At 44.7% G+C, this 13,178-nt stretch overlaps 1 protein-coding gene across 2 annotated transcripts in view; it reads right to left on the bottom strand.

The window, feature by feature from the left end:
• The window catches only part of LOC143831096 (uncharacterized), a 45,469-nt gene that overhangs the window by 22,703 nt on the left and 9,588 nt on the right, over positions 1 to 13,178 (bottom strand). Inside the window, exon 2 of one of the 2 annotated variants that reach the window (XR_013228713.1) lies at positions 5,546 to 5,651. The exons of the other annotated variant lie outside the window; for it this stretch is intronic. The gene's annotated coding sequence lies outside the window, so the exon portion shown is untranslated. The remainder of the gene's footprint in view (positions 1 to 5,545; positions 5,652 to 13,178) is intronic. 2 annotated transcript variants of the gene reach the window in all.

The raw sequence follows: 13,178 nt of genomic DNA, 5'->3' as shown, positions 1-13,178 counted from the left end.
TGGTGCTTAAAGATACCTTCCATTTTCCCTTTCTGTACACTACAGACTTCAAAATCAAAAATGTTTGGCTTCAGCTTCCCGGGCAGTCTAAAAGGCAGCAAAGGAAAAGAATGACCCAACAGATATATGCCTAATATTCATCATTCAACTTGAAGAGTTGATCAATGTTTGCATCTAACGGGGTCATTCTAACAGGCAATTCTGTTTCCTGCCAATTTTTCCAATTCCCTACTATCTTTGAGAGCTACCTAAATACAGATCTTGTGTTCCCATTAAATATTTCATCATCAGGGGACATGCCTGCTAGATAATGGCATATTTGGTCACTGGCAGACAATTATATCTGTGCAGGTGGGGGATGGGGGATGAGGTCTCAGCTTCCCCCCCTCCAGTGATACTGTGACAGACTGCACTTTCTAAAAGTGTACAAGTGCTGCACAAACAGTTGAAGGAGGGCTGTGAAGGGCTAATTCTTCACAGAAACAGAAGTCTTTCTCTGCTCCACGAATGCTAACCAAACAGAATGCTTGGAGCCAACTGTCACTCAAGGCTCTCTGGCTCTGTGTTAGTCCTGGTTTTGGGGGTAGGGGGATATGACAGTCTCCTGTTCACATGTAAAGAACCTGAGTGGACAGCCAGAAGGATATCTCCATGCCCTCCCTCACCTGTCCTTGGTGTCTTAAGTATTTTTTTTCCCCTCCTGGCCAGTCTCTTACATAAAAAGAGAACTGGGCTGGGAGAAAACTGTTACATAGCATGACAAAGTACAGGACGGGACTGATTTGGGGTCTTTTTATCTCTGTGGAGGCCTGTAGCCACAGGAGAAGGCTCATGGGGTGGTACCCCATGCAAAGTATTCCCAGCCCCATCCATCAGCTATCCTCCTGCTGTAGGAGGAACAGCACTTTGGCTGGCTCAAGAATGACTCTTCCCTACAACTTCATTTGGCTCTGCACTGCAAACCTTGCTAAACTGCCTCCTTAACCAAAAAGAATTGAACTCCCAGACAAAAAAATCTTGCTATGGGCCTGTCTCTATGCTCTGATTTTCTAGAAATAAAATCCCCTCCCTTACCTGAGGATCCAAGGAAGGAAAGAAAACTCACGTGTCGATTTATGTTTCTGTGGGCCAAACGTAGGATTGCCAGCTATGGGTTGGGAAATACCTGGAGACTTTAGAGGTGGGGTGGTGAGTGGGTGGGATTTGGGGTGGGGAGGGACCTCAGTGGACTATAATGCTATGGAGTCGACCCTTCAATCAGACATTTTCTCCTGGGCAACTGATCTCTCTTGCCTGGAGATGAGCTGTAAAACAGGGGAATTCCCAGGTCCCACCTGGAGGCCGGCATTCCTAGCATTTACTTTTTAAAAAGTTTTTAAAGTGAACTCTGTGGGGAATGGCTACTAAAAAAAGAAAGCAGAGCCTGTTCATAGCTGGAATGTTGCTGAGGGAGAATCAGGGCCTCCTGCCTCCATCACATAGAGCTCAGGCATGAACAAGCCAAACCGTGTGGCCCTTGTGGCAACACAAGCTAGTTCTACATCAGCCACTCAGCCCAGCAGCTCCAGCTGAGTGCATTAATTTATTAATTTTGTTATTGCATGTATATACTACCCTCACTATGCCGTCTTGCTTCCTGGCTACAGGAAAGGAAACAAGGGATGAGAGGACCCTGATTACTGTTGCTGATGGAACTGGCAGAGCTGCTGCGGCTGGGCTGTGTGCCGGTTGCTCTGCAGGGCAGAGGCCCAGCAGGAAATTTCCCTACAAGTCAAATGGCCAGTCCCCTTCCACCAGCCATGCACTATCTAGTCTGCTAGTTATCTTGTGAAAGAATTAAAATGCATTGTAGAAGGGCTGCCTGTGATCTAGCAAGCTCTGTTCTCAGCTTGGTTGTCAGAATATGCACAGAACATGTTTTTGCACTGGTTTGGGCTCCTTTGCTTATTAATGATTTTGGCTTTTATTGTTATAGCTATTAAAATTGTTCAGGTTCCTTTGGAACATTGATTTCCATTTGGTCCAAAGGGAAAATAAATCCAGCTGTAACTTGTTTCCTTTTTACTCATGTGGGGTGAAATATTCTGGGACTTTATTCCACGGATACATCCTGCCAAATTTCAGACAAATAGGACACGGAGACACATACCCCTTTATAGGCAGTTAAAGTTCTCACTTGCACAACACGCCCACAGAGCAGATATGGACGTTCACTTTTTTAAAAAGTTGGGCCTGGGTCCCCCACAGCCATGCAGTAGCTGTTGGAATGGATATTAAAAGGTAGAGCAAGTGCCCATTTGGGTTCAGAATGCCACTGTGGGAGAAGGAAGGCCTCCTGCCATCCCTTCCAGCCATTTTCCATGGCAAAGCAGCACTGGGGGTCAGTTATGACTCTGATTTTGCTTCTCCATGTTCAAAAATACTTCACGTGGAGCAACAAAATGGGGATATAATGCCAAGTGTGGGCTCATGGTCCTTCACACAAAAATAATCCCTTTGCACAGAAACTGAGCACAGTGGGGGAAGGATGTTCATCTAAGCCTTCTCCTTGCCATTTGTTCTTTTCTGTGAAGGAAATGTTTTCACAGGAGAGCATTCTCTCAGATGAGCTCTCCCCTGCCTCTGAAGAAGTACATCTCAGACACAAGTTTACCATCTCAGTGAGAATTAGACCCTTGTGGGTTGCCATGCAGTTTAACAGTATCTTAATATCCTTTCTTTGGGTGCTGTAACTTGAACACCAGGCCCATCACCAGAAATTTGAAGTATGACGGGAATCAATATAAAAAGGTGATGCAAAAATGCGTTATGATCTCGCCTTAATCAAATCCTGAGGATTAGAAGAGTAGGGATAGCAATTAGAACAGCCGTTCTCAACTTTTATACCACTGAGAAACCCCTGAAACTTTCTTCAGGCTCCGAGAAGCCCCAGATTGTGGTCTGACCGTGTACAATGTGGTTGGGAAGCATAGCTGAGTACAGGCCCACCTAAGGCCCTTCCCTCCCATCATTTCCAGGCCAATCCCTGGCCATTTTGGTGGGATGCAGGCAAGCTGACATGACCATACGTGGTCATATCACCCAAAAATGTTTAACAAATTTTTAAAATATATTTTAAAATCAATTCACTCCCACCCATTTGGGAAACCCTTCCAGGGCTATCAAGAAACCCCAGAATTTCATGAAACCCTGGTTGAGAAAGCCTTTTAGAGTGAGGCACCTATGTCCCCAATTTTTATTTATTTATTTATTTTACTTGTTCAGAAGTTAGCAAGGATGCTAGTTTTTTGAAATTTTGTTCTAGTAACTTTTCTATCTCCCTGAAGAAAGAGAGAGAGAGAGAGAGAGAGAGAGAGAGAGAGAGAGAGAGAGAGAGAGAGAGAGAAAGAAAGAAAGAAAGAAAGAAAGAAAGAAAGAAAGAAAGAAAGAAAGAAAGAAAGAAAGAAAGAAAGAAAGAAAGAAAGAAAGAAAGAAGTTACTTAGTTCAGGAAGCAGCAGCTGGGCTGTGAATGATGTGGCCTGAAACAGTAGTTACATCTGCATGGCACATAGAAATGCTGGGCCAGGTCACATCTGTAAGACAGGCCTGTACTACTGCTAGATCCAAACAGGGAAGACTGCACATTTCACACACACAAATGTGACAAACACTCAAAATTCCACAATCCAAGTGCCTGTTTGCATGTGGATTGCCTGTACTCAAATTTCAAAGCACTACAAAGGCATTGGTCTCACCTACTCACAGGATTGCCTCTTCTACTACGTTCCAGTGACAGTTCTCATCTGAGCAAAGCCTTCTAAAGGTGCCATCCAACCAACATATAAAATTGGGAGGCTTTCCGCACAAGGACCAATTTTGCTGAATGTTTTCAGAATACAGAAACGCTATATTAAATAGTGGAATTTCATCATTCCACATACCTTGTGTTGTATTCATTCCCCACCTGTTTCTGGTCTTGCTGGAATGGCAACAAAGGAAGCTATACTTTTTCCACGCTTCTTCCCGCCCCTGGCCATCAATCCAACAGAACAGCCAATAAACTGTTGTGTTCGTGCTTCCGAAAAGCCCCTTTCCCTTTAAAAACTGGTTTTTAAAAAGCTGAAAACACCAGTAGCAACGAATATGTGTTCATTCGTAGCAATTAATATGTATTCATTCATTGTCTCAGAAAGACCTTTTTGCTGGCGTAGGAGCTGGCGCTTAATCGTTTACACGCTCTTCAAGTAACCCCCCCCCCCCATGGGCATGATTTGTGGCCGAAATTACGGCCAATGTCGAACAGGGGGCTGTATTGTGCTTGGGAACTTTAAAGACACTAGTAGGACCTTTGTTTTAATGTTAAGCACTTCTGTGGAAGGATTTTAGCCGGAGAACCCTTGCTTGTTCGTTGCTTTTGCTGGTCTAAGGGGAAAAAATGGCGATCGTGTCTCCGGAAATTCGGGGGGCGAGAGCGAGGAAGGGACATTCTTTCTACCGCTACATTGAGAACGCACATGTCTTTTTTGGATGTGTTGCAGGTTGTTCTCAAGAGTCTAGCGGTTTTTTAAGGGGGAAACCACTTTTCTGGATTTCCCAAAAAGCTCTACAATGAAGCGATTTTTGTGGGAGTGTTGCAGGAGTGTTGCAGATTGTGTACGATATCATGTGGAACGTTGAATTAATAGCATTTACCAAAGGTAATACTTCTGCTACATTTAAGTCGTGCGGAATGGCCCTGGCAATCGCTCTATGACAGCTCCTGCATTACAGAATGCTCTGCCTGAGGTTATCAGGAAAGCCCTCCCCCCCCCCCACTTCTATCATTGTGAAGAATGTGCAGAACTGAATTGTTCAAGAAGGTGATTCTTGTACATGGAGCTTAGCTGTGATGCAAAGGATCGGCTCAAGAAGGGACTTTTATTAGGGGGGAAATGTCTTGTTGACTTAAACAGATATCTTTGATTGCATTATTCTTTCTTCACCCCTCATTCTACAACCCCAGCTTGACTGCATTATTTGCCTTACTAGGAATGTTTGCAGTTAGATTCAAATGTTGCTATCATATGCTGTAATCCATTTGCTAATTGACAGATGACATCATATTTTGTTATCTGCTTAAACTGATTGACTGGAAAGTTTTCACCATGCTTACAGGAGGAGACACCTGACATCTGTAAATAACAAAGTGTGAAATGTAAATGTTTTCATGAACTTAGAAAATGTGGTAAACAGCCAACAAAAGGGGGGGGCAATTAATTGGCAGGCTGTAGGAAAGGAGCATGAGAGCATGCATGCACAATCAGCTTTTTGTTTCTTTGCACAATTGATCACATGTGAACTGTCTGATTACAGTTTGTCAAAGGTATAACAGGCTGATTGTGATTTACAGATGGATTGCAATTGTATTGATGGGTTATTGACCTTTCCTGATCCAAACTGAGTTGGATGTAAGGAACTGATGCCCTTTGTGTATAAATCTCCCTCCACATGATGCCAGTGCTACTTGGCTGTGCAAAAGGAGGGCTTTGGGTCTTCTGCTTGAAGCAGAGCCTCTGGGCTACTCACCCTCCCCCTCCCTCAGGAATCTGCATCACTTTGACCCTGAAAAGTAGCATCCAGCTGCATTGAGGGAGCTGTTATGAAACCTTCCTCCTCTTTCGTTTTTGCACTTCTAGAGAGAGAGAACAAAAAAGGAGGAGGAAAGCAAACAAGTCATAGAGGGATTTTCTGTTTCTTTAGTCAAACATGGTAAGAGCAGTTCAAAAGAGGCTAATTAAATTCCAAAATCCCTGAGCAAATTCATTAATAATGATTTTGAAATAAGCAGTTAACCAAGGAAGCTTTCAAGGTGGGGAATGATTGATACGGAGGAGAAAGAGCATGGGGAGATAGGGAAGTAGGGAGTTTGGGAGGGAGAGTCCTTCATAACACGTGGCAGCAGGCGCATCAAACAGCCTCCAGGTGTGTTTAGGTAACATGCACAGGCAAGAATATGCAAAGCTGGAAACAGACAAATACAAAATGGTCTCCAAGAGCTAGAAAGGACAGCCTCAACCACCATTATACAAACACAAAGCAAACCAAAAAAATAATGTACAATTTGGTTAGAGACTGCATGGCCATGCGTCACCAAAGTTAAGTGTTGTGTATAAATCATGCACAGTTATGTACACATTTGCTAGGGAAGAGCCCCTTTGATCTCAGTACAACTTTTTCCCAAAGTTAATGTGGTAAGGATTGCACTGCAAGTGTTACACTGGCATCAAATATATCATGGCTACGGTATTTTCCCTGCCCCTTCACTATTTATTTTGGTTGATTTTATTTAGTATGGGATTTATTTTCCACCCTATCTTTGGGAACTCTGAATGGATCTTTCACAGGAAAGGTGATGTGTCTTGGTGGTATCTTCACATGCATGCTTTCTATGGGAAGGATTTAACCGTAGTTTGACAAGGATCACTATCTTATCCAGGGTTGAGGCAATAAACCATGGTTAGCATCAGGATGGAAGACTGTGGGATTTTCCCGTGTGTGGATTGAACTGAATTTTTCTTAGATGTAAAAATGCCTTCAGCAAAAACATATATTTGGTTTCCCTCCTGCATTCTGTCCCGCATTAATAACAATCCTACATGGTGAGAGAGTGTAATATAATATGTATTAGCATCAGACCTGAAAATTGTGTAAAGTCTGAAAAAGACATAATCTACAACTTCAGCATCTTGTCACCTCACTTCCCTCATTGTCTTGCTTGTATAAATGAGGCAAGTACAGACTTATGGTCTTAGGTGTGAGCAGAGACTGACATAGAATTTCAAGAGTTGTAAGACTGCTCTCCAAGCAAGTATACTTTTTTCCTTCCTGAAATCTGCAATTCTACAGGATAGTTCCATTTCAACAAGTAAAAAGGGGGGCTGTGGTTGGCACTTATTGGCTAGTTACATCACCAACACTTCTACTTTCCTCCATCCCTGAAGTTGTTGTATAACTGTTTATAAAATACTTCCACTGTCTCTATTTTTCCCTAGGAAGTGAAGAATTAACATACCTGCATGTATGCTGCTTTCAAATAGTTTAAATTCATACTGCGCACCTGATACACAATGGTTGGGGCAAGACTGAGGGCCATTCCGCACCAGGGTCTATGTGGCAAATTGGTTGCGGGATGAAAAAATGCCATTTTAAATAGTGGAATTCGTCGTTATGCATACCTGGCTTTGTAGTGGAATCCAGTTGTGTTTCTATCGTTTCCCACAGGTTTCTGGTCTCGGCAAAAATCGCAGGCCAGGAAGCGATATTGCCGTCCCGCCCCTGGCCATCAAGCAGCCAATGGGCGGCCGTTATCATGATCCCAAAAAGCCCCTTTCCCTTTAAGGAAGTTTTAAAAAAACATGTTGCAACGGAGAGACTCATCTAGGTAGCAGGTGGTGTTTGAGCTGCCGTTTCATCGTTGCCACGCTCCCCCCGAGTGAAAAAAAATACCCCCCCCCCGGCACGGGCGCAATTTTCGGCCGAAAATACAGTAAAAAATAAACCAGCAAACGGGGCTGTGTGTTGTTTCGTGCTTGGTGACTTAAAACAGCTCTGCAGCCAGAGAAGCCTCGCTGGGTAAACGAAGGCTCGCCGTTGCGTTGATCTCCGCTCGCTCGGAGAAAAAAAAATGGCGATCGCTTCACCGGAAGATCAGAGGAGAGAGCTAGGGGGAGGGACTTTGCAGAAACCGCAACAATGGTAATGCACAGAACTTTCCTGCTAGTATTGCTGATTGGTTGCAAGAGTGTAGCGCTTTCCGGAGGGTGAATCCACTTTTTGGGATTTCCCTGAAAGCGCTACAACGAAGCGCTTTTTGCGGATCGGTTTCAGGAGTGTTGCAGATTGTCAACGACGTTGTGTATAACAGCAAAACTGTAGCGATTTCAATTTGTAACCATTGTGCTATTTTGGACAAGTGCAGAATGGCCCTGAGGACTGACTCACAGAAACCCTTAATAGGGAAGCAATTTCCCAGTTCATCATTTAACTTAGTGGTATGTAAATGCAGTACAAATGGTGACCCTTCTATAATCATGCTTTGCTGACTCTGAAGTGAGATTGAAGACTGAAAAATGCCCCCATTCATCTCTATTGTTAAATGCTTCTAGTAAAAGGAGGTGAGGCTGCCAGTAACTTGTCCACAGCTACAAAACACTTTGCGATAGCATTATGATAGGGTTTTGGAGAATTCAGGTCTCTAAAATCCAGTTCTGAAAATGGATTTATCATATGGTGTGTATGTAGTCTAGCCAGGAGCCAGGCAAGAGATGTTAGAAAGTGGTTTGCCATTGCTGCATCATGACCCTAGTGTTCCTTGGAGGTCAGAACACTAGCTACGGTTGACCCTGCTTAGCTTCCGAGATCTGACGAGATCAACCTTGTCTGGACTATCCACGTCAGGAAATTCAATAGCATTGATCCAGCATTGGTCCAGATCCAGCATATTCAGTGTGCATCAAATGCAGGGGAAGGGAATAACAGGGGGCCATTTCGCACGGCTTCAAAGTAGCACAATGGTTGCTATTTGGAAACGCTACTAATTTGCCATAACCCACAACGTCGTAGACAATCTGCAACAATCCTGAAACCAATCAGCAAAAAGCGCTTCGTTGTGGCGCTTTCAGGGGAATCCAGAAAAGTGGATTCACCCTCCGGATAGCGATACACTCCTGCAACCAATCTGCAACAGTAGCGCTAAAGACCTGTGCGTTACCATTGTTGCTGGTTCTTCAAAGTCCCTCCCCCTGGCTCTCTCCTCCAAACTTCCGGTGAAGCGATCGCCATTTTTTTTTCTCCGAGCGAGCGGGGATAAACGCACCGGCGAGCCTCTTTCTGTTTAGAGGCTTCCCTGCCTTCAGTCCTTCACCTTTAGTCACTAAGCACAAACCACTGAAAAGCCCGTTTGCTGAAATAAAGTCCCTTTATTTTTTACAAATAAATTCAGCCGAAAATCGGGCCCGTGAGAGGGGGGGGGGATTTTTTTTTTATCACTCGAGGCAGCGTGCAAACGATCATACAATCAAACGACAGCTCACATTAGGCAGCTGGATGGGTCTCTCCGTAGCAACGAATCTACCTAGATTCGTTGCTATGGGTCGTTTTTTTTTTTTTTAAAACCTTTCTTAAAGGGAAAGGGGCTGTTTGGGAGCATGCTAACGGCTGCCCATTGGCTGCTTGACGGCCAGGGGCGGGACAAGCTTGGCAATAGCGCTTCCTTTCTAGCGATTTCTGCCAAGACCGGAAGCCTGTGGGAAATGCTAAAAAACGCAACTGATTCCACTACAAAGGCAGGTATGCATAACGACGAATTCCACTATTTTAAATGGCGATTTTTCATTCCGCAAACAATTTGCAACAAAGATCCCTGTGCGAAAAGGCCCTAAATGTTAGCTGAATCTTCCTAGAGGATCCATCGCTTCCTAGATTGGCAGGAGAAGTTTTGGAGCTTCCGCCCAAAGGAATTAAGATAATTCCTGTGTTGTCACCATAACAATCCACTTTCAGGTCTTCTTAAACAGACTGTAATGCTGTGTCTGTCTTAAGTTCTCCTTATTCAAAATAGTACTCTGTTTGCTTTATTCAGATGATGCAGATGTGTAGGTTTGCAATGAACATGGAGGCCCTCTGATGCAAGGCACCAAAGAAGAGCCGTGTGTGTGTTCTGACTAAGTATCCTGGCTTCTTCAGATGATGCCTTTTGTACATTTTCCCCCTCCAGCGCTAAATGAAAATTTTAGAATAGAGAAGTTAAATCTAGAAAGAGAAGGGGGAGAGTTCCCAGTTTGATTGGCCGTGACTAGCTGCAATTAAAAACTATAATTTATTACCCTGGACTACGCGTATAATTTCAATGCAGAGAATTAAGGTTTTCTTCTGAGATGGAAATAAAGATTAATTTTTAATTTCCTTTCTCATTGCACATTTAAGAGCAATAGACTCCACAGAAAACTACAGGTCAAAATAGTTTTATGGGGGGGATGACAGTGTTCTGTTGGAGAATAATTTAATGCTCCTGCTGCCTTTTTAATATCGGGCGGCAGCTTCCTCCTGTGAGACAGAGGCAGCAGGTGCTGTGTGGGTGAACCTGTGTTCTGCAGCTGTAACATCAACTTGACTTGACACCGTGGAAGAGGGAGAGTTTCATTGCCCAGCCCATGGGCAAATGGTAAGGCTTCTTATTGTGTGTGGAACTGGCTCAAACAAGAGTGGGAAATGAAGGCCCTTCTACACAGGTGCCACCTTTCAAAACTTTTGTAAATCACAATAATTCCTCAGGAGCACCTATACTTGCACCCTGGCCCCACACAATTAGGCTCTTCCCATGTGGAAGGGGCCAGGATCTATGCACAGCAGGAAATCCCTGGAGCTCAAGAGAACATGGGTATCCCTACCACCACCTGACAGTAGTAGGATTGGGAAGCTTAACATACGTCTCCCATATATCCATCTAGCACTCTGTCTCTCGGCATCCCAAGCAAACTGAGATTGGGCCATTAAGTAATTTGATCCCTATGAACAGGAGTGGTTTAAGGATTTGCGGGTCCCGTAGCACCAGAGCCTGTTTAAGGATTTGAGGAGCACTAGCAGAGTACAATTTAGATGGGAGCAGCCAGACTAGGGTCAGAGCAGCCCCCTAAAGTGAAAAGGGATGTCACTACAAGTGTCCTTAAAGGGAGAAAAGGACAGAGGAGAGAGGCTATGGCCCTTATTTATGGGGAAGAAGGAATTGTGCAGGGCTCCTTTAATTGCAGAGCCCGTAGCACATGCTACATGGATAAATCGGTCCTGCTTATGAAAGAGGAACAGATCTATATCCCACTCACCAAAATGTACACCTGCGTGCCCAGGCAATCTCTATAGTGGGAGGAAAGAAGAAACTGCCTTGGAATGCAGAAGCAAAGGGAAGGCCATTCTGGCCCCACCAATGGACAGATATTCAAGGGCCATGGGGAAATTGCATATCCCTCCTCCCAGGAAGAATGTGATCTCAAGAGGGAGACCAACCTAAAGCCAGCCATCAGCTAGAAGACAAGCAGGCTTGTTTTGCCCCCCAATATGACTTGTAAGCAACTTGGAGCAACAAGGAAAGGTGGAACATATTTTGATAACTAAATAAATACATAAAACTCAGCACCAATTGTCAGTTGCTCTGATACTGCAGGGGTGAAGTTAAAGACACTATCACTTATCAGAGGGCTAAGAGTAGAGTCACCAGGGGGAAATGGCAGGGTAGGGCTGGCCAGACCCAGGTTGGAAAACTGGAGATTTGGGGGTGAAGTCTGGAGAAGACAAGGGCTTCAGTGCTGTACAATTCCATAGAGTTCACAATCCAAAATCTGGAGATCCACTAATTCTGTAACTTGCCACAAGACATTTTACAAGAATAGCAGGTAATAAATCAAATAATTAATAAATAAATACATAATATAATATAAAGTCTCCATCCCTAGCTAAGAGACCCTGGGAGATGGTCCCCTTCCTCCCCAGAAAAACAAGAGAAGCATATAACTATTCCTTTTATCTTGATCACATTATCTATTTTGTAGTTTCACTATGCAAAATTGGAGCTTTCAGCCTCTCTCTCTCTCTCTCTCTCTCTCTCTCTCTCTCTCTCTCTCTCTCTTACACACACACACAGACACAAGCTAAACACCCCAAGGCTACCCAATAATTTTTGAAATTTTGGCCCCATGGCTGGTAAGAATAGAATGGTACATTCATGGTACTGGTAAACCAGCAATAGTGCATGCTGGTTTATGAATATTATGATATACTCCTTCTATATGGACTGAAAGAGCAGGATGTTTCTTTCACATCTTGCCCTTTATCTATGTCGCCCAGGAAGGTGTCCATAAAGGTTGCTGGAGACAAATTAGACTAAGAGTATGAGACTGGCCCAAGGCCACTCCATGAACTTTATGCAAAGGGGGCTCCAGATTCAAGCCCCTCTGGCCAAAATCCAGACACACTAACCACTGTGCTATAGTGGCATCATGAGAAAATGACACATTCTCACCTGGCCTTGTATGTTCCAAATACTCCCTTAGACCCATTATGCACGGGGGGGAATAACGCACATTCGGGGTGGAATGGCGGCGACTAAAATCACGGATAACGCACGGTGCCGGCTGCAACAGGCCGCAGCTTCGGTGCATGCCGCCGAAAAAGAAGAAGAAGAGTTGGTTCTTATATGCCTCTTTTCCCTACCCGAAGGAAGCTCAAAGCGGCTTACAGTCGCCTTCCCATTCCTCTCCCCACAACAGACACCCTGTGGGGTGGGTGAGGCTGAGAGAGCCCTGATATCACTGCCCGGTCAGAACAGTTTTATCAGTGCCGTGGCAAGCCCAAGGTCACCCAGCTGGTTGTATGTGGGGGAGCACAGAATCGAACCCAGCATGCCAGATTAGAAGTCCACACTCCTAACCACTACACCAAACTGGCTCTAAAGCCACATTAGCGAAACGCAGAAGAAAGCGCAGCTTCCGGGTGACCGGGGCGCAACCAGAAGCGGCGCTCGGATCGCCACGTGTATAATCGGTTACTCTGGGTTTTGCTACCGTCATGCCCCGTCCCATGCATAACTGGTGTGCTTCGCATCTTCCCCCTCCGCGTTTTCCATGTGACCCGAAATCGCCGGTTCGGTGGCCGTGCATAATGGGCCCTAGAGATGCATTCTCAGTGGGCAGTTTTAGGAAATCATTCTAGTATCCTCTGTTGCTGGGGTAACTTCATATCAAAAAAATTTAGGACTGGGACTACTGTGTTCCCAGACTTAATATTAAACATCCACACAACCTCCCCCCCCCCCCAAAAAAAACCCTCTTAGTCAGCTTGGGATAGTGGTTAAGGGCAGTGGCCTCTGATCTGGAGAGCTGGGCTTGATTCCCTGCACCTCCACATGCAGCCAGCTGGGTGGCCTTGGGCTAGTCCTGTCAGAGCTGTTCCCACAAAGCAGTTCTGACAGACCTCTGTCAGCCCCACCTGCCTCACAGGGTATCTCTTGTGGGGAGAGGAAGGGAAGATGATTGTAATACACCTTCAGGTAGTGAAAAGTGAGGTACAAAAAGCAACTCTTCTTCTTTGTCTTCTTCTTGGCAGCTTCCTGGAACTGGCTCAAAGTAGTCTTTGAGCCAGTCTACTTATCTTGTACTGACCCTCTCAG

This window comes from Paroedura picta, chromosome 3 (assembly GCF_049243985.1).
Source record: "Paroedura picta isolate Pp20150507F chromosome 3, Ppicta_v3.0, whole genome shotgun sequence".
Classification (NCBI taxonomy): domain Eukaryota; kingdom Metazoa; phylum Chordata; class Lepidosauria; order Squamata; family Gekkonidae; genus Paroedura; species Paroedura picta.
This window is presented reverse-complemented; position numbering and strand designations above follow the sequence as displayed.